This window comes from Macrotis lagotis, chromosome 4, assembly GCF_037893015.1.
Source record: "Macrotis lagotis isolate mMagLag1 chromosome 4, bilby.v1.9.chrom.fasta, whole genome shotgun sequence".
NCBI classification, from domain to species: domain Eukaryota; kingdom Metazoa; phylum Chordata; class Mammalia; order Peramelemorphia; family Peramelidae; genus Macrotis; species Macrotis lagotis.
Genome location: NC_133661.1, coordinates 144,728,012 through 144,754,917, shown reverse-complemented (window position 1 = coordinate 144,754,917; position 26,906 = coordinate 144,728,012). Strand labels below are relative to the sequence as shown.

The following is a 26,906-nucleotide window of genomic DNA, read 5'->3' as shown; positions in this document are numbered from 1 at the left end:
GATTCCAAGTCTTTGGTCCTGTTATCCTAAACTAGGCCAGAATTGTAGACATGTTGATACCTTGATGAGTTTGTATTTATCATAACCCTACAGATATGTCCTATTCTTTAACAACTCTCACAAAATGAAGTATAACTTTTTGTATTATATACTGTACAGTAAGAAACTACAGTTGAATGTATATACTAGCTTTATTTTTATAGCCATGGTTGACTGAGAACTCTCTAACTAGGCCATCCTACTAGATTTAATTTATGATGTGAAAAAATTCTATGTGTTGGCAAGAAAGGGTTGACCATTTCATCTTCTGAAAGTATCAGCAGATTAATGTGTACTAGAATGTTAAAAGAATGTCTGAGAGAGGAAAAGTAAATAAAAGAAAAACAGAAATAATATGGCAAAGAGAAAGAAGATGCCAAAAAATAAGGAAGAGAAAAAGGTTCAGATGATTGCAAATCAGAGAGCAACATGACTTCCAGTTTTATGCCTTTATTAAATATAGATGGAATAACATTGAATACTTTTATACCTGTGTTTGCATCTCTAAGTTCAACATTCAGATATACCCTCATTGGAAAGGACCTTTAAAAAAGTGGATTTTTTTGTTTGCACTTATTTTTGAAGGACCAAGAAAATGCAAGTCAAAACATACAATTGGGTTTCATGGCGCATTTCTAAATTTATTTTTTTATTTTTATTTTTGCAAGGTAATGGAGTTAAGTGACTTGCCCAAGGACAAATGCCTGAGGTCGGATTTGAACTCAGGTCCTCCTGACTCCAGTTGGTGCTCTTATCCACTGTACCACCTAGCTTCCTGTATTTCTTAATTTAAGTGTCACACCCTTAATCTTAATTGTAGATATTTTTGGTGATGTTCTGATTAAATTATATGATCTTTTAATTATTCTGTGTTTATCCTCAGGTTCCACCACTATGATGGTTTTCTTGCTGCTGGGTCCAAAGAGTTGAAATGATTATTGACTAAGTAGCCTTACCTCTAGTCTAGAGAAATTCTATTAGGCAAAGAAGAAAATAACTGACTTTGTCATGGTTTTTCTAAACAGGGATTAATATAAAGCTTTTGACTCAAGTACAAACCCAATTCAAACCCTGATTCTTGTTAAAAGAGGCTATCCATAGTATATTTTCTTTTGGTTATTCTCCCATGAGGATAGAAGGAAGTGCCAAATTGTGTGAAAGGCAGTCAGCAGTAGCTTTCTTAGGTGGAATTGGTGCCATAAACTCAAGTCTTTTTCTGTTTCGGATTTGTATGATTCAGTTTCAGAGGGATACAGTACCGAAAGTAGGTCAAATTTCCTGAAAACTGAGAGAGATAAACATTTGCATGCAACTCAAAAGTCAGAAGATTTTTTGTGATCATTTAGTATGAGCTTAATTACCTTGCTATTTTAAACCTTTTTGAGGAAAACACAAAAATGGGTAAAAGTAAGAAGGTATATTCAGACTCTGTTGCTGAATACCTAATCTCTCTCTCTCTCTCTCTCTCTCTCTCTCTCTCTCCTCTCTCTCTCTCTCTCTCTCTCTCTCTCTCTCTCTCCCCCCCTCCCCCCCCGTGTGTTTGTCTGTGTGTGTGTGTGTGTGTGTGTGTGTGTGTGTGTGTGTGTGTTACCTTGGACAACTCACCTAAGATCTTCAAGTTTCAATTCCTCCATACTTAAAATGAAGTTAGGTTAGATAGTGTCCATCTAGCTCTAATATTAGGATTATTCTCTCTTTACAATCTCAAGCTCTTTTCCTAAGGGCACATGTTCTATTGTCCACTGAGAGTTTCATATCAGTTCTAGATAGGCTAGAAAGAAAAACTAACTTACCCACATTTACTCAAGATTATTCTTAATATTTTAAGATATGCAATCTCCAAGATTTTCATATTTGGTTTCAGACATGTTAACTATATATCCTTAGGCAATTCACAATCCCTGCCTGCCCTAGTTTCTTCATCTATAAAACAGGGATGACCCAAATTGCACCTACTTTACAGGGTTACTGTGAGGATCAAATGAGACAATATTTGTAAAACAGCACAGTGCCTAGAATATAGCAGGCATTTAATATATGCTTGCTTCATTCTTCCTCCCTCAGAACCATAATTTATCACAATTATTAATATTGGTCACTTATCAAAACCTCAGCAATCAATTATGATAGGTTTTTTTTTTTTGCTTCCAAAATGGTTAGAATATGTTTTTGTGACAAAAGCTGTTATGGAAAGTGAGGTTTCCTGATTCCATCTGCTGTGATTTAGCTTTAGGAAAATCCTGTAAATGCAATTAATGTCTTGAATAGACTGAAGAAGTTTAAAGGAATCAGCCTCAGTTATTATAGTTCCACCTTTTCATTGTCCTCTCTGCATTTACATTAATGAATATGTTGTTTACCTTCTCCCTTTCCTCCTCCTTTTCTTCTTCCTTTTTTCTTTCTCCTTTTCCTCTTCCTCTTTCTCCTCTTCCCTCCCTTCTCCTTTTTTGTGTTCTTTGTCACCACCACCATCATCATCATCATCATCATCATGCATGTAGGATGGGACCAGAACTGTGATTTTATTGATATATATCCTTCTCATGAGGAATTTATATATATATATATATATATATATATATATATATATAATTTAAATGAGGAATTGATATATGTCATTTAGATAAGAAAGCTCTCTTTACTAAAGCAAATCTGGTTTCTGCAAATTATAGTCTTAGATGATTGCTTGGGACTTTGAAAGGTTTAGTGCCTTACCTAGGATCACATAGTCAGTATGTGTCAAAGTCTACTTCATTCCCAGAATGGTTATCTACTTCATCAAATTGCTACTTTAATAATGATCAACATTTATGTAGCACTTAAAGATTTATTATGTGCTTTCCCTCTATTATGTTACTTGATTCTTACAACATTATGAGGTGAATCCCCTTGACTATTCCTATTATACAGATGCAAACATGGCTGAGAGATATTTAGTGACTCTTCCAAGGTCATCAACCAGATAGCTGAATCATTTCAGTATTGTATCAATGAATGTTGCAAATTGTACTTTAGTCAGGTAACAAAGACCAGAGCATTTTTGTGATGCTATCCACCAACCTTTATGGAGAAATGTACTGACTTTTAGATCTTATCACCTTATGCCAACCCAAACCAACAAAGATACTCTGTTGTGAATTTTCATCTAAAGTGGGCTTAGCTTAGTGTTTGAGAGATATGGGTATTCACAAGTACATCTAATAGTTCTCTGATGAATTAGAGAGGAAATGCTTAACAGAGTTAAAGGGATAGGGAGGTTATAACTAGTGAAGTTGATTTCTCCTTCTGTTTTGTTATAAGGTGGCATTACGCATTGAAAACGTGGCCATTTTTTCACAGTAGGAGTGTAAACAAAATTAGGCCATTTCTCAACAACAAATTCTCTGGTTCTCTTTCTTTTGTCTATTGAAGTTCCCATCCTGATTCCACAATAGAGTAAATACTGTCAGAATATAGTTTTTTAGCATAGAACTTAACAATTGTTTAGTAAATCCTTAAAATTATCCAGTGGGAATAGCTCTAAAATTCACCTCCTTCCATTTCCTTTAGGTGTGAACAGAAAAGAATTTTCTAACTCCTTGTAAACTATAGTAAATCAAATATGTATTTAAAACTATCTTTTGGAATGATGTTCATATCCTTTCATTGTAATTCAGCAAATTCTAAAAATACTGTGTGTGTGTGTGTGTGTGTGTACTTGTTTTTTTTTTTTTAGCAAAATTTATAGCAAGATGAAATTGAAAAGAAAACCAACTTTTGCCATCATTAGAAGTTGAATTGTATTTTCCAAACAATACATTGTCTAGGTCCTGAGATGTTTAATGGTTCTGAAAGTATGTATATTAGATCATCAAAGTACTTTGAGCTCTGCAAAGTCCCAAGATATTAGACTTTCAAATCATATGTTTGATTACTATTTGTTTTATTCTCCCTTCATTTTATGAAGGGAGCAAGGAATAGATGTTTCTTAATCCACTGGAGTGAGTCTGATAAATACTCAAGAGGCCAGCTTGGAATCTACATTCAAAGCTATAAGCCACAGGCTTTTTTTCTTGATTCATGTCTTTCTCAACCTGTAGCAGTTCTCAAGGTATCAATGCCTTCTGGTTCTACTCATACTTCTTGTTGTTTAGTCATGTCTGATTCTTTGGGAGTCACTGGACATAGCATGCTGACCCTGCTATCTTCCCTATCTCTTGAAGTCCAAGTTCATGTTCACTCATACCTCTTAGGCTGCTCCTTTGAGTCTAGTTAACATTTGTATTTGTAACCTGACTACTTAGTGCAGAGTCTGACACAGTAAGCACTTAATTAGTGTTCCTTAACTGATTAAAACTTCATACCTCTATCTGTTTTTGATGTAGGTTCTTATCTCTTTACCCTCTTATCAGGGAGAAGGAAAGAGATCTTTTTGTTTTCTCTTTCTTCAACTAGAGGGAAAGCTAGAAGTGGCAGTGGAGGGGGACAAGCAGTATGCCAATTCTTGTTTCTGGCCATGGTGAGTGAAAGAATAATGAGAGACAGTTGTCAACATTAGAGAGGATAACAATTTGGTGTCAGGAGAAAGCTGGGTTTCAGTAAGTGCCAGGAGTTGGAAGGAGGATGAGAGGAAGAGATTTAAGAGATGAGGGGACATTTGTTGATAATTGAACCAAGGATTGAGACTGGGGTAGAGGAGGTAAAGGACTAAATGGGAGAAAATAATTGTGAAGAAAAAAGGTACATTTTTATTTTTGTGCTCTCTTTGCTTTAAACTAGGCAGAAAGTAGCTCTGAATCAGGGATTAAAATAGGAGAAAGGAATTTTCTACTCATAGAACAGGAAGAGCATTAAGTTAAGGAGAAGATTAAGTCCTAATTAGAATGTTGGCTTAATGTCTCTGTTGATGATGTTTTATTTTCCAGGATGTGCCCCCCCCCCTCGCCAATAACTTTCCTACAAATGATTTCAGCAGTGGGGAGGGCTGATATTTATGGTAGCTGGGAGAAAAACCTTTGTCAGTTGATGAGCAATCACAAAATTTATCTCAATATTATTTAAGTTAAATAAACTAATGTTTATTTACTGTTCTCCCAGTAAATCGTAATTAGAATTTCTATTTTAAAGTTTTCTTGTAATTTTTAATAAGTATAAAAAAAGAGGAAAAAGTTTCTTTTAAGAGAAAGTTTGTAAATGTTATCAAACAAAAAAGAGATTTATAAGATAAATGTCAAAATTACTCAGAATGTAAAATCACAGATGTTTGTTGAATTAGAATCTGTTTAAAGTCAAATTTATTCATTCTTGCTTTAAATAATGATATAGTTAAATAATAAACTTTTCTTCTAATTTTTATAGACAATTAAGAAATTAAATTAAATTTATAAAATTTATTATATTTTTTTTACAACTAGACTGTTTAACTACTACCAGGTTGACTGCTGTATGATACAGTTTCAAGATCACTGGACTTGGGACTCTGGAAACTTGCATTCTGGCTTCATCTCCACCAAAAATTTAGCTATATGGCCAGGCATATTACTACAGGGGAGGTTGACTCAGGTAGAATAGTATAGCTCTGGAGGTGCAATGGTCTAAAACTGACTTGGCCAGGTACCATTATGAGATCCCAGGGGGAGGACATTAAGGAGGTTCCCCAAGGAGGGAAGCAGTCCAGATTGAAAATGGAGTGGGTTTAACATTCTTTGCCAGTCAGTAGTGGGATAGAGTACAGGAGCAGCCACTGCACTTTTAGTTGTATAGCTTCAAGCAGATCACTTATTTGTCAAATCAGTTTTCTCATCTTTAAAATAAGGAGGTTGAAAGAGATGATTTCTTAAAATCTGGATCAATGCATTGATGGTGTTTGATATCTAATATCCTTTTTTTATATGAACATTTATTAATTGTGAATATTTATTGTAACTTTTGCAGTTTGAGTAAGCACTCCATTTAGTTTAATGTTTCATTCTCTGATGTTATATATAGAAGAATAGCTTTTATGAAGTATTGTAAGTTAATTATTTTTTCATTTTAGAATATAAAATTCACATGAGGGAATAAGACTATAGTAATTATACTTGCTAAGTAGCAACCTCTCTGTTCTGAATACGCGAATACATACATATGCATTGTTTCAAGAATCTACAAGGAAACTACAGTTTTTAAAAGCATAAGGCTAAGATCATATACTATGAGAGATACTCATTAAAACTGAACTACATTGTCCAATTACTATTAATTTTCAATAATAAAATTATTTTTAAATATATTAGTTAGATGTTTAAAAATATATTTTAAAAATACAACTCTTAGAACTTCTACTCCATCATCAAATTTCCCTTCATTAGACTTCCTCCTGTGCTCCCATGGATGCCTGCCTGGTTCCCCTGGATGACCCAAAATTCATGGTCCTATTTTTTAGTACTGACTTCACCTTTTCTTATTCTGAATCCTGTCCTCATCTACACTCTGGTCCTGGAATCAGTCAGAGTACACCTTTACCTACTTTCTCTGTTCCTATTTGCATGCTGCTTTTTTTTTAAAGGTTTTTGCAAGGCAAATGGGGTTAAGTGGCTTGCCCAAGGCTACACAGCTAGGTAATTACTAAGTGTCTGAGACCAGATTTGAACCCAGGTACTCCTGACTCCAAGGCTGGTGCTTTATCCACTATGCCACCTAGCTGTCCCTGCATGCTGCTTAAGGAAACTTGAAGAAGGGTGATTGTAACCGTGCTGATTGGGACCACTTCAAAGCTATATAACCTTAACTGGGTCCTTTCTACTTGATTCTCTGTTCCATATCTCAAACTGCTTTTCCATTAAAATGCATAGCACCCCTTTTTCCCACTATCACAGAAAATTTTGTCTTACACTTGAAAAAATAGAAGTCATTCTCTATGAGCTTGCACTTGTCCTGTCATCTTCGGCTTAATACTCTTTGACATTATTCCTTATTCTTATCTTTATTCAGTTTCTGATGAATAGGTGTCCCCTTTTCTTGCCTAGGCTAATTTCTTTACATATAATCTTGAGTCTGTTCCCTCTTATTATTTTTATCAGATTGCCTTCTCTATCAACCCTTCTTCCCCAACCTTCAATTTCTTCCTATGTATTGGTCCCTTCATTGCTGTTAACCAACACATTCAATTGTCCCTTCACTAAACCCTGTCATCTGAATAAGTTTTTGGTTTTTCTTTGGTTGATCAGTCATTTTCAGTTGTATTTGACTCTTTATGACTCTACTTTGGGTTTTCTTGGCAAAGATACTGGAATAATTTTCCATTTCCTTCTCTAGCTCATTTTGCAAATGAGGAAAACGAGAAATATGCCCAGGGTCACACAACTAGTCAGTGTCTGAGGCCAGATTTGAACTCAAGATGAGTCTTCCTGACTCCAGACCCAATATTCTGTCCACTGCTCCACTAGAAGCCCTTCCATAAGTGAGCACCCATGATTTTTTCTCCTTTTTTTCAGCCAAATTCCTTGAAAAGACCATCTGTGTTTGCTGCCTTCATTTCTTCTCCTCTCATTCTCTTCTAAACTTTTAATAATCTAATTTATGACATCATCACCCTACTGCCACTGCTCTTTCCAATGTCAATTAGTGATCTGATTGTAAAATTTGATAGTCTTTTTTTCAGCCCTCATCCTTCTTGACCTCTTTGCAGCAGCTAACATTATCAACCACACTTTCTTAGAAATCTTCTCATTTGGGTGGTTTTCATGCTTCTTCTATGTGTCTGGCACATATGTTTAGTTTTGAACATGCTTAGTAGATCATCATTGTGCATATGTTCCAAAGTTCTGTCATTGGTTTCTTTCTCTTTGCTCTCTATAATTTCTTGGTGATTGATTTATAAGAGTTTAATAATTATCTCTATGTTTATGACTTCTGATTTTGAATTTCCACCATTTTTTCTTCTGACCTCCAATTCCATATCACTAATTGCCTACTTCAAATTTCAAAATGGACATCCTAATGCAATTGTTCAAAATAGAACTTAATATCTTTTCCTCTTAAATTTTACCACTGTTTTGAACTTTCATATTTCCATGTTGACATATCTTTCTGATGGATTCAATCTTGATTCCTCACTTGGTTTTTTTTTTACCCTCATGTCTACTTAATTGCCAAATCTTATCATTTTTATCTCATAGTATCTCTCTTGAATTTGTTCTCTTCTCTCTATTCACGACCCTTGTTTAGGCCCTTAGTTTCTCTTTTCTAGTCTATTATAATAGTCTTCTAAATGATTTCTCTGCCTCAAGTTTCTCCCCCAATGGATGCTTCTTTCATATAGCTGCCAAATTGATATTCCTAATATACAGGTTTAATCATAGTACTCTTCTATTCATTAAACTCCAGTGACTCCCTGAATCAAATGAAAACTTCTTAAAATATTTCATAACTTTCATAAAAATTTTCACAAAATGACCCAACCAACCTTTCCAGCTTTATTGCACATCATTCTCTTCCATGAAAGTTGCAGTCTAGACAAATAGACTATCTTGTCAATTTTTATACATAAGGTTCCAGCTGCCATCTTCACACCTTTGCTCTAGCTTTCTCACATGCATATAATGTACCCTCTCTTCATCTCCATCTGTCAGAATCCCTGATTTCCTTCAAAAAAATCAACTCAAGCACCTTTTCCCATGAGACCTTTCATATTTCCTCCCACTGCTAATACCTTTCCTACTAAATTATTTCATATATGCACATATGTAAATTTTGTTTTCCCTGGCTAGAATGTAAACTCTGTTAGAGCAAGGACTATTTTTACTTTTGTCTTTGTATTTGTAGCACCTAGAACAATACATATCATAGGCATGTAGCCTAATAAAAACTTTTAACTTGATTGAGAGAAATGAATAGAAAATATAATTTAATTTTAAAGAAAACTCCTGTAAATATCAACTATTATTAAATGTTGCTTTTTTGAAGGTATCAAATTATAAATATCTAATTTGATATAAAATCAATATTTTGTATTTATTTTATAATAGAAATGAAAGTTAAGTTTTCTAGGCTTTGGTTCTGAAAGAGAATTTAGAAAGAAGGATAAATAACTTTTGACAGTGCAAGTTTTTTGAGAGAGCTCATGTAGCAATGCTATCTTGAATAAATATGAATTATCCATTCTGAAATAATTTACTGTCCACCAAAATTCAACTTTTACATCTCATTATGTAGTGGCAGTGACCCAGTGTTCTCAAAGACTATGCCAGTGGAACTTAAGCTCTGATAAGTTTAAGCCAGATGGAAAGATGTTAAGCTCCAATTCATTATATTTACTCCTGTTATCAGAAAATCAGTCTAGATAAGTTTGGAGAGACTCATAAACAGATTGTTCCTTTGATGATGAATTTTTTTTGACCATAGCATCCTACAAAGCAATTTATGTTAGAGAAAGGAATGACTACACTATAATATTATAGAGCTTTGCAAGCATTAACGTATTTTGTCACCCCCAAATCCTAATTCAGAGAGAACTAAATTCCTGAATAGAGTATAGAATACTAGAGTTTGAGCTAGACTTTTTTTTTAAGTTTTTTGCAAGGCAATGGGGTTAAGTGGCTTGCCCAAGACCACACAGCTAGGTAATTATTAAGTATCTGAGGCCGGATTTGAACTCAGGAACTCCTGACTCTAGGGCCAGTACTCTATCCACTGTGTCACCTAGCTGCCCCCCTCATAGACTGTCTAGGCCAACTCCTTTATTTTATATATCATGAAAGGGCCAGTGAGATTAAGTGATTTGCCAAATATTTGTGACTCTTGCATAGGTCTTTGGAAGATAAACTAATTAGTTCAGCCCTAAAAATAAGCATAATTTTATTTATGTTAATAAGCATATTTTCTTTTAAAATATTACTAATTTTTGCAATGAAATATATACTTAATTTCAACTATAGTGTTTTCTAAAATTAGATCATTAGCAGATAAGTTTAAAAATCCCATTAAAACAATCTTTAACCAATGAGAATCAATATGCCATACTTCCTTGATCTAATTTCAGTACCACAGAGAAACAATAAAAGATTAGCTGAAAATATATATGTGGATTGGATTGTTTAAACAACTTGAATAAAAAAGTCTCCTTGCCCAATTTACTGGAATTTAGGCCTGTTTTTTCCCCCTCTAGGAATTATTAATATGATCAAAAAAATGACTTCCTCTTTCATCTTTAATCTGTCTTTGTGATATACATAGAGGCATGCCATCTCTGTAGCAATGTGTGGGGCTAAGATAACTGTTTATGCCGTTCTTACTTCATGAGAGCAACAGAGTTCCTAAAAATTATTAAGATGGAAGCTAATATGGTATTTATTGCTTCTGTGGTTTAACTGTGTAGATTATGGGAGGTTCCCTAGAAATGTAGAGAAATGTTGAGGAAAAAACCCCAGAAAACTGTGAACATTTATTTGGTGTGAATTTATCACAAGGGATGCTTTCGCAGATTATATTTATTGGTTGCTGATTATATGCAGAACATTTTATTATGTATTTTTTATATTTCTCATCCAAGTTAGATTTTGCCTAGAATAAGAAACTTTATTATTACCTGCCTCCAGTGTTATCAGTTTTATAGCTCCCTATCTGGAATGTTAAACAGCAAAATCTATCCTTTCCAAATTGTTTTTAGCACCTACCATTGCTCTCAACAAAGAAAATATACTTAGAGTTTACTTCTGATCATGACAGCAAAAGAACCAACCCTAGAGGAAAAGGAATGAATCAAATCAACACCAAAGAAGGAAATACAATCGCATCTATGTTGTGTTATCAGAAAATACATTGAATATTTGAAACTGGAACCTTGAACACATGTAGCTGGAGAAGTTCCCATATGTGTGTATATACTCACATATAACAGGAAGGATACAGGCATGCCTGTATATAACCACGGAGTAACCTTTTAGACTTCACTAAAATATAAGATTGTAAGGGTCAAAAACAAAGACAATAAAATTTAGGGTAAGGCCGATTCAGGTATAAATGGACTATTCCATACAAATGACAATGTGCCCCATTTAGATTTCAGCTAAATTAAAGTAAATTTGAAGAAGCAAATAAAGAAACTGAAATATGAAAGTTAGGTCATTTTAGGTGTAAATGACCTTGTATGGGACCTGAGTTATTTCATGTGAACAACATGCCCCAAATTCACAATCTGCCTTAGTACTTCCCATTTACCTGCATAAATCTAGCAGGAATTTAAAAAATGTTCTGGATGGTCATCATATGCAGGACCTAATGAAGGGAATCCATCTTTAGAACAGGAAGAATTCTTATAAAGAAGAGGCTATATGTTTCTCACCTGAGTAGGAAGTAAAAAACAAATTTAAAAAAGCCCTCAAAACCTTGACCTTGTGACTGCCAATCCTGGGCTAAAGGTCTCTATCTGTTATGCAAGAGTATATCAGCACTCAGCCTACCCTAAGCATAAAGGCAGTAGAGACTGTAGTTGTCCATCAAAGAGAGAGGGAGTAGAATGACCTGTCCAGCAGAGATACAGTCTCTTTGCAACTAGGTAGTGTGGTGAATAGTGCCAGGCCTGGAGTCAAGAAAACATGGGTTCAAATTTGATCTGGAATACATACTGACTGTGAGACCCTGTGTAAGTCTTTTGCCCCCACTTTTCTCATCTCTAAAATGAACTGGAGAATGAAATGGCAAGACACTACAGTATCTTTGCCAAGAAAACCCAAAATGGGATCACAAAGAGTAGGATATGACTTAACAACAACAGTAATAAGCAACCTGCCTCTAAGTCTAGATGTGAATTGGTATGTCCAGAGAGACACCCTTCTTTTAAAAGAAACAAGCCAGACTGAGTCAAGACATCCATCAAGTTGAGATGCTATACCCTGTGAGCAGAAAACTCATCTTAGCAGCACATGAGTTACAGTATTAGGAGTAGACACCCCTAGGGATTGTTCTTAGAACTTGAAGTAGCCATCCCTTTTCAGGCACCTGTAAATTTAAATACACCTTGTTGGGGAGAATATTATATGCAGGCTTGGTTTAAAATGATAATTCTTTATCAAAAAGTTTAGAAGCATAATTTTTAAAATCTTAACATTCTTATTTGAAATTATTCTGACCATCTAATATTCCCTTTTTTATTTAGTCTTTGAATGTGAAAATGATGTGAGAAATGATACCTGCTTGAGTAAAGTCATATTTTGAAAATGAAATCCATTTCTCTGCTTTATTTTTCCAGCTGAGAGAGCTTATACTTGTATTGTATGTGTGGGGAATAATTGGTTTTAGTGTGAAATAGTTGACACTTCTAGGATCATGGCATAATATTCAATTTCTGACTGTTTCAGTTCCATATTTTTCCTTCCTGCTTTTCCAAAGGTGCCACTATTTGAAAGCTGATTATAGCTCTTCTTCCCTAGTTTTTAATTTTAAAAAATCCTTTGAAAGGTTGATTCATGATGCTGTTGGATACTTGATGAGTATCAGTGCTTGTGTTTGAATAATATTTTTAAAAATAATCCTTTATAGACTCCTTTGCAATGTTTCTTGTAATTTTTTCTTAAGTTGAAAATAGTCTGTGGGGTGAAATAAGTAATATTCTATGAAGACTAAAAGTATATAATAGTTTAGTTAGTGTAGTTAGGAGAGTTCAATTATATTGGCATCCCAATTCTCAAGAATCAAATCCAACTATTTTAAGGTCTACTAAGGATAAATTTAATGTTTGGGATAGCTTTTGCTAGTTATGGGTTTCATGAGAATGACAGGTTCATACTGAGAGAATTGAATCCAGTTTAATCCCTCTCCCAAATAACACTCCTTCAGATGCATGAAAAAGTTGTCACATCTCTCCTAAGTCATCTCTGTGCTAAATATTCTCAGTTTCTTCAACTGGCTCTCATTTGACAAATTCTCTAGGCCTTTCTAGTGTCTTTTCTTAAATATGATACTCAAAAAGTCACATAATGAATTCTCCAGATGCTTAACCAGAATGCCATGGGAACCCATAGCATATTAGCATTGAACACCTGGTAACAGGAAAACAATAGATGAGAGAACAGAGCAGAGATTCCTTTTAAATTTGGCTTGTTTCTTGCCTACTCCTCCACCCTTCTTACAGTAAATGAATCACTTGCTTTTCAAAGAGCCTTGGTAAAGATGCAAGACTGCATGGACTCTGTCTTAAGAAAATGGAGACTGAAAAGACAATCCTACCCGTTCCTTTATTATAGTTTGGATTATTTTTGGAGTAACAGAGGGTGTGCATGGAAGATTGATGAAAGTTGGGGAAGAGAGGGTGGAATCTTCTCTTTTGTCAAGTCATAAACCTTTTACTTTCTAGACAGGGCTAAACTTCATGTGTGCTACTAAACAAAAGGTGTCCATAGAATTTTGGGTTCTGCAACCCCAAAATTTAAGAGAAACTTTGCTTTCATTAATCTAACTAACTTGTGGTTTCTAGTAATGCTTCTAACTTAATGGAATAAGGCAGAGGTTGATTCTCTCCATAATGAAGTGAAGCTGTTGCCCAGGTAATTTTTTCAGGGTTTCCAGGTGACTTGTTATTTCACCATCATGGTATTTTAAGCACATGACATATTATTAATGTTCACCATTATGCATGTTAATAGCCCCCTAATTTTTCCTTCTGGTGTCATTTTTCATACTCTCATGAACTTTTTTACTCCTATTATGCCCATAACCCAGGAAATCTGACCAGATATATTTAAATCTATAGAATAATGTAGGAGAACCCCTCAGAAATAGGATCGACTTAATACTAATCATTTCCTAACAAGACAAGGTCAACTTCCAAGGACAAAGTGCATGACTTGAACTGGTCTTAAATTAATGGCTCAATAAATGAAATATTTCTCAAGGGAAAATAATGTTTACTTTAACCACAACTATTTCTTTAAGAATTGAAGAAAGTTAAAAAATGTGTCTTTTCCTCTATATTCATGAATTTTGAGGGTTTTCTTCAAGTAGAATTAGATGTCTAGTAACTGATGCATTTTTATTGTAATCCAAATATCACATGTAAAATAGTGTCATCATGCATTTATAAATACCATATTGATTCTTAAGAACTGATTTTAAAAAAAAACCTGTGAGAATTATTTTTGGGAGGGAAGAAAGGGAGAGGATATTTTTAGCTAATAATACTCTCAAAATGGTGAGTTTAATTTAATTGCAATCTTCTTCTTAGCATAACAATTTAAAGCCATTAAGTCAGATTGCAGCATCCAGGTTAACGAAATTCTTGAAAATTATCCCCCATTTCTTTATAAGAATCATCTTTATGAGAAAGGTTCTCTTCATATTGGGGGAATGTTGGAGCTTTAATCATTGCACAGGAACCATGCAGTCCATTATGGCTCCCATAGAAAGACCAGATAAATTCTGGCAGGACTTTCCAAATTGAAAAAACTTTGAATCCTGGACTAGCAACAGAGAACAATAACCCTTTTGAGCAATAGACTATATAAAATAATGCTGCTATTTAATCATTTAAAAATGTTTTAGGGGCGGCTAGGTGGTGTAGTGGATAAAGCACCGGCCCTGTAGCCAGGAGTACCTGGGTTCAAATCCGGTCTCAGACACTTAATAATTACCTAGCTGTGTGGCCTTGGGCAAGCCACTTAACCCCGTTTGCCTTGCAAAAACCTAAAAAAAAAAAAGTTTTATTTAATTATTTTTTCCCAACTAAATGCAAAGTTAGTTTTCAGCATTCATTTCACCCTCCTTTCCTTCCCTCTCCCCTTTCCCTTGACAGCAAGTGATCTGATCTAGTTTTATATATATATATATATAAGTAGAATCATTTTTTTTAAAAGACTGCAAGACTTCTATTAGAATCAGTTGTTTTGATCTCTCTAGATCCCACTGACCTGTTCACAGATGGAATGTTGAGTTCTTTGTTTATAGGATTGAGGTTGAAGTCATCACAGGGTGGTAGTATATATAAGGGACTGAGAAGTCAGATCAGAAATCTTAAAGTTCAGGAATTCTAAGAAAGTCAAGATCTATGGAAAGTAAAGTTCCAGGGTATTGAAGACCAGGAGAAATGAATTAGGAATACAAAATTTTAAAGTGTTGAAAGCTCAGGAGAAGTAGACATGAAAAAGTCTAGGGGTACCTTTTTAAGGATGAAGTGACATTATGCAAAGGGAGGAATGTGGAGTGAATGATTTGGATGGTTTTGAATCCTTGATCTATTGGACTAGTGGATTAGATGTCCTTCCAATCCTAAATTTCTGATCCTATGCCTCCTAGAATTAACCTTCCAGCTTTAGAGGTTACAAAGTTTTTAAAAAGTGAGTATTTTCTACTTTAGAAAAATTTTGGGTCAAATTACTGAGTTTGGATGGGAGAAGTAATTCATTTATCCATTGGGCAAGGGTGGGTCTCAAGGGCAGCCCTATCTTCCAGTTCATTTAAGGGCTAGCTTTCTTTCTTCTAGGTTCATTTCTTTCCTATTTCTCCTCATTTATTTCCTATTTCTAGAAACCCCTAGAGTATAATTCTTTATATACATAAAGAATTAATGACCAAATTATGGGAAATATTCAGTAGCTTTTGATGCTTTAACATTCCTAAGAAACAAAGAGGTGGAGGCAAAACTGCATTTATTTGAGGATTCTTTCTACTATCAGAAATGTGCCTGTGGAATGATATAAAACTTATGACATTTTAAATGGCATCCTGTGAGAAAGTTAATTAATAATGGAATCAAATGCCGACTACCTTAGCAAACAATGTTTGTAATTGAAAAGAACCTATGGTATTTTAAGTCACACATCTGATGGATTTTAGTTTATAGAATTGTTCTTTAATTTAAATTGCATTATGAATCCAGTACTTACCCACCCCCAATTTTAGCACTGAATGTTGTGTTTGCTGTGTTGCATACTAACCAGGTTTAGTAAATTGCCTTGATTGTATTTGAATTGAAGTGTGTTATTCAAAAGCTACCTAGGATCCATCAAGGGTTGAGACTCCTTTTGCCCTCTTTATAACCTCCATGCCTACACAGTGCCTGAATAAATCTGTATTGTTTGGCTAACCAATCCTGCAGTTTGAATCCTGATGCTGTTTTTCAAGAAGTTATGAAGAGGGGCAGCTAGGTGGCACAGGGGATAAAGCACTGGCCCTGGAGTCAGGAGTACCTGGGTTCAAATCCAACCTCAGACACTTAATAATTACCTAGCTGTGTGGCCTTGGGCAAGCCACTTAACCCCATTTGCCTTGCAAAAACCTAAAAAAAAAAGTTATGAAGAAATGACAGGCCTCACTGTGTAGTGGATAGAGGAGCAGGACTTAGAGGAGGCAATATGATATAGAAGGAATTTTAATTCTGGAGTTAAAGCACCCAGAATCTAAGCCCACTCTGATATTTAGCTTTGGATGAATCACCTTTCTCAGTTTCTTCATCTGTATAATAAGGAAGTGGACCTAGATGGCTCAAAACCATAGGTTTTTGTGAATTATTAATGTTACTGTCAATTCTGTTGAATCTACTACTATTGTGGTTTGTTACCTATATTCATAGTAAGTGCTAAATTTCAATTAGCAGTTAGGCAAAAATGAAAATGTCATTTTCCCCCATCCAAGTTCACAGATCCTGTGAAACATCTATTTGTACTTTGTGTGTGAACCTACATCCAAAGACCTAGATCTGAAGTCTGCTTCTGACATTTATTAGCTATAAGATCCTAGGCAAGTCATTTAATCTCTAGGTACCTTGGGCAGCTTTCAAGAGTTTGGTTATTAGATTCTAAATAGTTTTAGACTGCTTTGGGCAAGAAAGTTCCTTCATCATTGAGCCTTCCTGTGACATGACAAATACGGCAGGTGGCATAATTGAGAAAAGGCTTAATTTTAGTCGGAAAACCTAGATTCAAATCCTGCCTCTTAACCCTTATTACCTATGGAATTATAGACAAGCCATTTAACTATGTACCTCAGTCATATCTCACATACCCAAAGATGGACTTGAAAGAACTCAGAGGCTATCTAGGTAAGCTCCTTCATTTTGTAGATGAGCAAACTGAAGTTTGGTTAAAGTAATCAGTTAATTAGCATCAGAGTTGGACTTTGAACTGGTTTTTTGAGTCTAACAGAATTTTCTTCCTGCTTATTGTATCTTAGGCATAAATACTGGAACCATTGTGCTGAGGATTGGTTCCAGACATGGTTTTCTTCCTTTATTATACATAGATAAATATACATTCAAATATCAAACATTTTAAACTTTCTTCCATCCTCCTGCCCACTGAACTATGTGCGCATGTTTGTTAGCTGAGAGAATGTTTTAATCTATGTACATATAGAGAATTTGAAGTTCCCAAGTGGATGAAGTCTCAGGAATTTCATTTACACACACACACACACACACACACACACACACACACATACAAACACACACGAAAGGTAGAGACAGACAGGCAGAGTCAAAGAAAGAAAGGGAGGAAGGAAGGGAAGGAGAGACACCAAAGGAGGGTGAAGGAAAGGATAGGGAGACAGAAAAAGACAGAGAGAGAGAGAGAGAGAGAGAGAGAGAGAGAGAGAGAGAGAGAGAGAGAGAAACTGTAATACTCAAAACATGGAGAGAAAGAAGTTTTAATCTGTTCGCAGTTTAGGGAAAATGAAAATTAGGAGACTATTCCAAACAATATTACCAAGAAAAAGGAGGTTTGCCTTTGCTTTAAGATGGAGAAGGTACATCAGGGAATTATATAAAATGGTTAATGGCATGAGCAAGAATGATTTGGAACTATTGAGAGAATTCATAAATACTATGAGGAGGGTCTGGGGGAAACATGGACTTATGTCAATTAAATCCTCCCTCAGACCTGTTTTCTGTTGATTCCCTTCTATTCTCCTGTCCTGAAGGCCCCAGGGATTTAGTCCATCTGTTCTTTTCCACTGTTACAACCAAATCTTTTTATTATGTTTTTGCAAGGCAAATGGGGTTAAGTGGCTTGCCCAAGGCCACATAGCTAGGTAATTATTAAGTGTCTGAGACCGAATTTGAACCCAAGTACTCCTGAGTCCAGGGCCAGTACTCTATCCACTGCACCACCTAGCAGCTCCACAACCAAATCTTTTAACTGCTTTTCCTTCATATAAAATTTATTGTAGATTGGGTTGCAGCTTCTTTATTTCCTCCCTATCCTACTGTTTCCTAAAGAAGTACATGACTTTAGGTATGGAGCTGGAAGAGACCTTAAACTCTAGAGTTCTTAGAGTCTCATCCCCTTATTTTACAGATGACCTCACCAAGAAGTTAAGCAACTTGCCCAGGGTCACAGATAATAAGTGTTTGAGACAGGACTTGAACCCAGGTCTTTCTGACTCTAACTCAATCTTTTATTGTTAGTGAAAATAAAGATACAAAGAATATAAGATTATAACCATTCAAAATAGCATAAAAAAAGAGAAGTTATCAGAATTCTAATATGTCTACTGTAATTGGATACCTTTGCATCATCATTTTAAATGTATTTAAGTCAATTTTTAAGACTCTTTTATCATCCATGAAAACAACAATAATAACAACATTCAACTCAGTCTGTAGACATGGGTTCTATTTTGCACTTCTACTACTACTAACTAAATTATCTAGGTCAAGTCACTCAGTCCTCTCTATGTCTCTGTTTCCTGCTTGTTAAAATGTCATTAGATGAACTGATCCCTAAGGTCACTTTCAGCTCTGTGACTGTGGTTTCTCTATCTTGGGAGTTGGTTTTCCCTCAACCATCTATCTCTCTTTTCTTCCTAGGGTTTATCAATTTATCCTTTCTCTATTACCCTCAACTTTCTTACATAAATAGACCCTTCAGATGCCAGGGTAGAACAGGTATAGGTACCAGTAATGGGTAATCAGTTGGTATGAAGTCTCATTTATGTATCAGAGAAAACTTCTGGTCTGTCATGTCCATCTCAATGCTCCCTTGCACCTTGTAAGTAATTTTCCATAGAAAACAGATACATCTCAAAACTTGAGAGTGAGTTAAGGTTAAAATAAATAGGAGGAAGTTCTGTTTTATGCATTGCAGAACAGATTGTAAAACTCATTACCTTGGCTGATATTGGTATTACCTAACTGGTAATACCATGCCTGGGAACCAAAATTACTGACTCTAAATTAACATAGCATGTTCTAGGGATCTATGCTTGACTATGTGATAGCTGACATTTTTGGAAATCAATAACAGGATGAAGAAATAAATGGAATGTTTATCAGATTTTTAGTTAGGAGTATTAGTTAATATATTGAATGGCAAAAGACAAGATTCAGAGTCATAAAGATAGATTATTATAATATTGGGCTGAATCTCATGAGATTAAATTCAATAGAGGGCTTATTTTTAATTCTTTTTCTGTATTGAAATGTTAATGTTTGATAATTGTTCATTTACATAAAAAGAAATAACACGTGGAACAAAAATTAAGAAGGATAAATGCAAATTTTTACAGTGAGGTTAAAAATATACTAGTATAGTATGAAAAGATGTAACTAGACTAAAGTTCACATGGAAAATAAACAATTTTGAACACTTTAATGGACTTCTAGATCAATATAGGTCAATATTATGATATGATAGCCAATGAATTAGAATATAATCTTGGACTACATTAAGAGAGAGAGTAGGTAGTGAACAAACAAATCTATTTATACTATATCTGAAGTATGTTGTTCAGTTCTAGGTGTCATCAATCCCTGAAGGAGGGAGGATTAAACTCTTAAAAAGTTGGTCATCTCCTCTCTAAGCACAACTGCATCTGTCTTCAGAGTATCCTCAATGCTACCACAAATGTCCTCCCTCTCAAGTTCTCTCTGATTGGCAGTCTTTTTGAGATCTAAATTTTCAGTTATGTCTATGGACATGTTATCTACATTCAACTTTCTGAAGAAAGATTATCCTATCTACTATCTATAGAAAAAATTAGGCTTGTTCTGCTAAACCCTAAACTAGATAGAAACACTAAGTGAGTAGGAATGGGGAAAAAAACATTGTTTGGTTTGATGTAAGGAAAGCTTCCTAATAATTGTAACCATCCAAAAGCAAAATAGATTACCTTCGGAATAAATAAAAGTTAACTTGAAATCCTTAAGGAAAGATTGGGGATATTAAGGAATATAGAGGAATTCTTGGTTTGGTACAGGCTACATTAGATGTATGCTAACCTTTTCAGCACTAAGATTCATTGGTTTCATTTTAAGAATATAAGTTTATTCAAAGGAATTTGTGGTTGATAGATATGTATATGACCAATAATAGAAGCTAAGGTATGCCTAACCTTTTAGGTTGCCATGTAATACAAGTCTAGGCCAGGTCTAGCTTCCCTAGCTAGATGGCACAGTGGACACTGGACCTAGAGTCAGGAAGACGTGAATTCAAATATGACCTTATTAGCCATGCTTACTAGCCTTGTGACCCTGGACAAGTCACTTAACCATTTGCCTCAAATTCCTCACCTATAAAATGAGCTAAAGAAGAAAATGGTAACATCAGTCCAGTATTTTTGACAGAAAAACCCCAAGTAAGGTCACAAAGAGTCAAAAATGAGTGAAACAACTGAACAATATAAAGCAATTCTGCTTTTCTGTACTCTCTCCTACTTGGGACATTTAAAAGAATATTAGGTTGAAAGAGCATGATTGTTATTTAGCTTGGTAATACCTACATTCTTTTGTGATGGTAATGTTTAGCTTATTTTTAATTGTTTCTATAAGAGAAAATGAAGTAATTTAAGATGGTTTAACTATATACTATATCCAATGGAAATATTAACTCATGAGAATATCTGAGTAATAGAGAATTTTTTTGGAAGTTAAAGAGAAGCATAGCATTGTTTTGTGCTGTCAGAATAGTTATGTGACCTTGCTTTTAAGATACAATCTTGTTGAGGGAATATAAGGAAAATAAATACAAAATCCACAAAAATTCATCAGAGATAAATTTATTTTATTTATTTTCCTTATATTCCCCTCAACAAGATCATATCTTAAAAGCAAGAGATGGCCAGGTTCTCAAAGTTTCCATGTTCTTTAATAATGCTTCTATTGTTGTGAGGAAAAAAACACTTTAGAACAATTTTAAATTTTAATTAATATGGATGCCCACTTTCTTCAATTACAAGATATGCTAGGATTTTTCTTTTCAAGAGCCATGAGGGTATGAGGAATTGTTTTGCTCTAGGCACCAATTCATTTTTGGCAGGTTTGAATATCTCTGTGAGAGAACTGACAGGTCTTCAGCATATTTTTCCCAGATGTGTGATAATTCATTTCCTAACCAGAAGGGTGAGTCCTACTGTTTTCTTTTAGGATTTGATGAAAATGACTTACCTCTAGTCACCAGAATCTGGGGGGAAATTGAAGTTGATGATCCTTTTTTTTATATCAGTTCTTAGAACTTGGGTGAAATAACCTCAGAGGATGGTTGTGAAGATCCACAGTGTGAGATAATATATGTATATCCTAAAATACTCTATCAATACCATTTTTTCTTATTAATGTTACTGCCATTTTGCTTAGAATTATAATTGATTGTTTTCTTACATGTTGGTAGTCAAATGTAAGTCTGGGAGGTAAAGGAAGGGTAGAGAAGACAGAAGGTAAATACTCCTGTGTGGTTGCAAAGTGCCACTGAAAAATGTCAGAATATATTTAATCCCTTGAAAAAAATGTGACAAGATAGGTTTGTTCCTCATTTTCTCCCTCTCCTCTATATTTGACAGTCCTGCAAAATAGAGTCTCTAAGCTTGGGGCATTAACTTCTGTGTTATTTTTGGAACATACATACATATTCATGAAGGTGTAAGAATAACTTCATTAAAGTAAGGATATCTACTAATTCTATTTTGAAGCACAAGTTCATTGGAAAATCAATGTTTTAAGACAATATTATATAATAAATGATTATAGAAACTTTTTAGAATTATTATTAGTCCACAGTGGGTTTTGTTCTCTTTATTAGAATTGTTCATTTTAAGATAATTCAAAATAATTGACTTATTTAATTTTTCATAATTAAAAAATCAGTTGATATTGAATATTCTATATCAGTATTCTGAAGCAAAAGTAATTCTTTGTTTCTTAAATTTCTTCCAGGGAACTTTCATTGACAAGAGAATTTTGAAGACATTACCACTCTACTCAATTATAGGTAAGAAACAAGATGGCTTCTTTGAAGTGAAATTTTGTTTTTTTTTTTATTCTTGATATATTAGAAACTACTCATTATTTTGTTAAAATCATGTTTGATCATTACTGTTGTGGCAACAACTCAATTTTCTGAACAGGTTAAATGTGGTTTAACATTTTTTACCACTTATTAAAAGATAATCCATGTTTGTGTTTTTATTTGATTAGCTCTAAGGATAAGGAGTTTGAATTTGTCTTATTTGCAACTAACTTGGTCTTCTATGTCTTCACGCCTCAAAGTATAAACAGCTGACTTTAATCCATGTAATTACAGGTTTCTGTAACCTTCTCACCATGCACCAAATGTGACTGAAATATTACCCACATTTTAAGATGAAATGACTAATGGTGGAGTGAATCAAACTAAACTTAAGGTGGATTTTAGCTTTTGGTAACATATCAAATTGTTCAAAATCATTATACTCCTCCTAAAGTTATTGTATTATAAACAAACATGTGGAATGCCAAGCAGTTGGACTGATAGATCTTTCTTCATTTGGTCAGAAAGTGGTAACTTATCAGGAAATGGGAATCTCATCTCTCCCATAAGATCATAAGCACAGACCTTCTGATCCATATCAGTTTAGAATAAATTGTTATTGTTTCTGTTCTAGACGTCTTTTCTTTCATGTTATAGTGGAAAGAACATTGGATTAAGAATCAGGAGACAAGGATCTCTTGGATCTGTTATTAAATACTCACTGAATGATGTAGCCCAATGGTATTGAACTCAAATAGAAAAAAAAAAGTCACCAAATGTAGTCAGACAGCTAGATGGTGCAGTGGATAGAGTCCAGCACTCCAGAGTCAGGAAGACTCAACTTCCTCAGTTCAAATATGACCTCAGAAACTTACTAGTTGTGTGAACCTGGGCAAGTCAACCCTATTTGTCCAAATGAGATCACAAACAATTGTGATGACTGAACAATAACAAAAATTGCATAATAAGGATTCTGGCATACTATATAATGTTTCAGAAGACCCTCACAATAGTATTATCTATCTATTTTATTATATTTTATTAAATTTGTTAAATATTTCCTATTTACACTTTAATCTAGTTTGGGCAATATTTGGGAGTGTTTGGGGCTGCTTGGAGCACATTATGTTTGATGCTTCTGATATAGACTCTCTAAATTTCAGTATCTTTATCTGTTGCTAGTAAATTCTGTTGCTGGTAAATTCACTTTTAGTGCTAACATTCTTTAGTTTATTTTCTCTTTTATTTCTCTTCTGTTTTTCTTATCTCTATTTTCTCAATTCTCTCTCTTTTTTCTCTCCTATATGCTTACTTTATCTTAAGATAATTTAAAAAAGTAGTTTTTGCTCAACTACTTCCAACTTTAACCTAAAAATCTCTAAGCCTTTTAAAAATCTTTACTCCCATATTTTATTCATAGAAACCAAAGTGAGTATGCAGTCTTATTTAGCAACTATATGAAATTTTCCTGTTTCTGTAGGATTTTAGGCCTTCAGTTCCCTATGGGTGTATATTGCCCCTTTTTTACTATTTATAAATTTAGAAATGCCAATATGACTCTCAAAATCACAAAGTTATTTAAAAAAACAAAGAAGGAACTTTCTAAGGAAATTGTGTTAAGTGCATGGTGAAACAACAAGAGCAAAACATGCACAGCATCCCTTCATCAGCTAGTAAACATACATCATTACCTTTTAGGAACCTAGGTGGTAGTGAGAATGTGGTAAATAGCTTAAGCCACCTGAAACTTCCTCTTCCAATATGAAAAATTAGCATCAAATACACGCATACAATTCATTGGTAGTTGGTGAGTTTTGTGGTTGGGGAGAATGAAGTCTATTTTTATAGTCCATTCTCTTCCCTGATGGGTCTAGTCCTACTACATCTCCCTAATTGAGAGTTTTTATGCTACCATAACCAATTTCTCTGAAAAGTTTGAATTACGTACTTCTAATATGAAAAAAAATTCCAGAAAAATAATTTGAGGAGGGAGACAGCACTGAGTGACTAAGATGGTCTTAGAGGACTTCTCAGAGGACATAGCTTGAGACCTGAGTCTCAAAGAAAGATGATAATTCAGACAGAGATAAGGAATGAGGATATTATCAGTATGGGGGAAAGCTTGTGCAAATAAATGAAGGCTAGAGATAAGATATGGTAATTGGAGAACAACTTAGATTCTACTCCTTGGTGGGATTTGACCCGAATCTTGAAAGAGATCAGGGAAGCCAAGAGGTTTCAATGTTTCAATGCTTCTAAGAGCATAATTTGAAGAAAAGGGATAAAACTGCACTGGTAGAGTGGACTTCCTTAGCTAGAATACCAGTGAAATCAAAGGCTCAGGTTCTGTTCCTGGTGCCTCTCCCTATGTGCCAGACACCAGGATAAAGACAAAAACAAAGTCTTTACCTTTCATTATGCTGAGGGTGTGGGGAGGCAGGCATCACGGACATAAAAGAACATATAGTAATGCATACATAGTAAATTTAGATTATTAGGGGATGGGGGGAATCTAGGAAGGTCTCCTAGAAAAGGTGGCACCTGAACTGAAGGGAAGCAGGGAGACAATGCAATAGATAGTCCCTACAGATAATGTGGCTTTTGTTGGTTCATTTGTCTTTTTTTTTCTGGAGAAAAAATTTATTCCAATTGATTCAAATATAGGTGAGTTATAAATATTAGGTTACTGCTTGTTGTTTTTAAGTATCTTTGTAAATCTTAAAGTGATGTGTATGTGTTAGTATTATTTTAAAATAAAGTTTAAATCTTAAAATTCTCTTTGAATATATGATGATGTGATGCACTAAAATTTGGGGTTTTTAATCTGAGTCCTTGACATAAACCTAATGGCAGGTGCTGGTTCCTGCTACTTTTGCAAGCACCATTGAGGATACTGTGGGCAAATAACCCTGGGAGACTTGAGAGTGTTTACAGGAGAAGGACTGAGCAGGTGGAAGGATGGGGGTGGCAGAGTGGAGAGAGCTCTTTGAATCTCCATTTAGAAGCCTCATTAAGCTTTCTTTCTATTTCCAAATGCTCTGTTCTGGAAGAGACATTGGCCCTTTCAGAGAGCAACTACAGGCTGCTGAGGAGTTGCTAAGGAACTGTTGTATTTTACTCACCTTAGAGTAATATAAGTCACATCTTTGGTAGGCAAAAAAGCTCAAGGAAAGAGGGGACCATTTCACAAGGTGTTTCATATGGTAGAACATTTTCCCCGCCCTTCCCCTAATTCTTCAGTACATTACTCTTTATTGAAAACCAAGTTCCCCTTATATTTGAAGTCCTCTTTTATTTGGGGGTAATATGTTTACCTACTAAAACAACGGTTTGAAGATAAGATTTTTTTCTGTTTCTTATTGGCAACTTAAATGATTCTTAGTACAAGAAGATAGGACTTGCTAAACTGAGCCTAGAATTTCAAAACAGGAAGATATCTTAAAGATCATTTGGTTCATCTCCAATATAGACTTAGATCCAAGAAGGTTAAAGGATTTGCCAAGTTCCCACTTCTCACCAGGGAAAGGAAACAGGGGTGTGGAATAAGTTTTCCATTTTCAGATATGAACCAAATAGTGACTTGTTTTGCTTGAATATCTTTTTTTACAAGGAAGAACCGAAGGATTAATAAGCCAGTGGGAAGTGAAAATGGTGTTTGGAAAAAAAATGGTATAGGTAAAATATTGAAAAAGTTTACATTTGCCCAAGTTTATACAGAGAATTAGTGACAGTATCTTAATCAGAAACCAGGTCATTTGATTTTTGGTCCAGGGTCTTTTCCCTATATCATGCTGTTTCCCAAAATTATTACATCTCAGGAGTACTAGGAACAGATTGAGAGAGACAAATTGGGTCCAAGCAGCTGCAATTCCAAATGAGCTTCTATTCTTTGAGAAAATGGTGTTTGCTAACATTCTGATAGGAAACCCCTGGGATGGTGCCGGTGATATTTTGGGTTCTACATTGATGGGTTTGTTTCTTGATGAGGTTGGTAGGATAAAATGTCCTCCAGAGTAGGAGACATAATTGGTTCTCAATGACAAGATTATCTTAGTTGGTCAACTAACTGTAATGAGAACTATCATTATTATTTTACATTAAGCCTTTTGATTGAACTGACTTTTAATTTGTAATTTTTTTGAATTAAGATTGGAGACATAAGCATAGATTTCATTATACAACAGTTCATTGTAATGGCTTCATTTTAAATTCTTTTTCTGGAGGCATGCAAAATATTTGAAAAATTAATAAAACAATCAAATGTTTGAGTGCCTACTTTAAAAAAGCAGTATATTGGGCCCTATCAGGAATATGGAGAAATAAGTATAGTTGGAGAGATGAGAATAATTTAATGAAAATTTAATAATACCAGATTTAATAATAAAGATGGAAATATAAGAGATGTACTAAGACAGTGTATATAATTAATAGCAAAAGTGATAATATAATAAAGGAATAATTTGAGCCTAGAGGAAGAAAGAATAATTATTGGCTTCCCTTTTCAATACTATCTGTACTTTAAAAAAAACCCTTATTGAAAAAATTTTATACATGTGCATTTTATATATGTATGTAGATATATACTTATGGATACCCCATACATACATGTGCCATGCCTGAAAGATACATACATACATACATATATAAATAAGCTTGTCTCTTTGTATTTTTGAATGCTTCACCCCTTTATCAGGAGGCATG

General features: G+C 34.5%; 1 protein-coding gene across 1 annotated transcript in view; it reads left to right on the top strand.

Annotated features, from left to right (window-relative positions):
• The window catches only part of APBA2 (amyloid beta precursor protein binding family A member 2), a 281,698-nt gene that overhangs the window by 92,046 nt on the left and 162,746 nt on the right, over positions 1-26,906 (top strand). Inside the window, exon 3 of the mRNA XM_074236214.1 lies at positions 22,133-22,187. The gene's annotated coding sequence lies outside the window, so the exon portion shown is untranslated. The remainder of the gene's footprint in view (positions 1-22,132; positions 22,188-26,906) is intronic.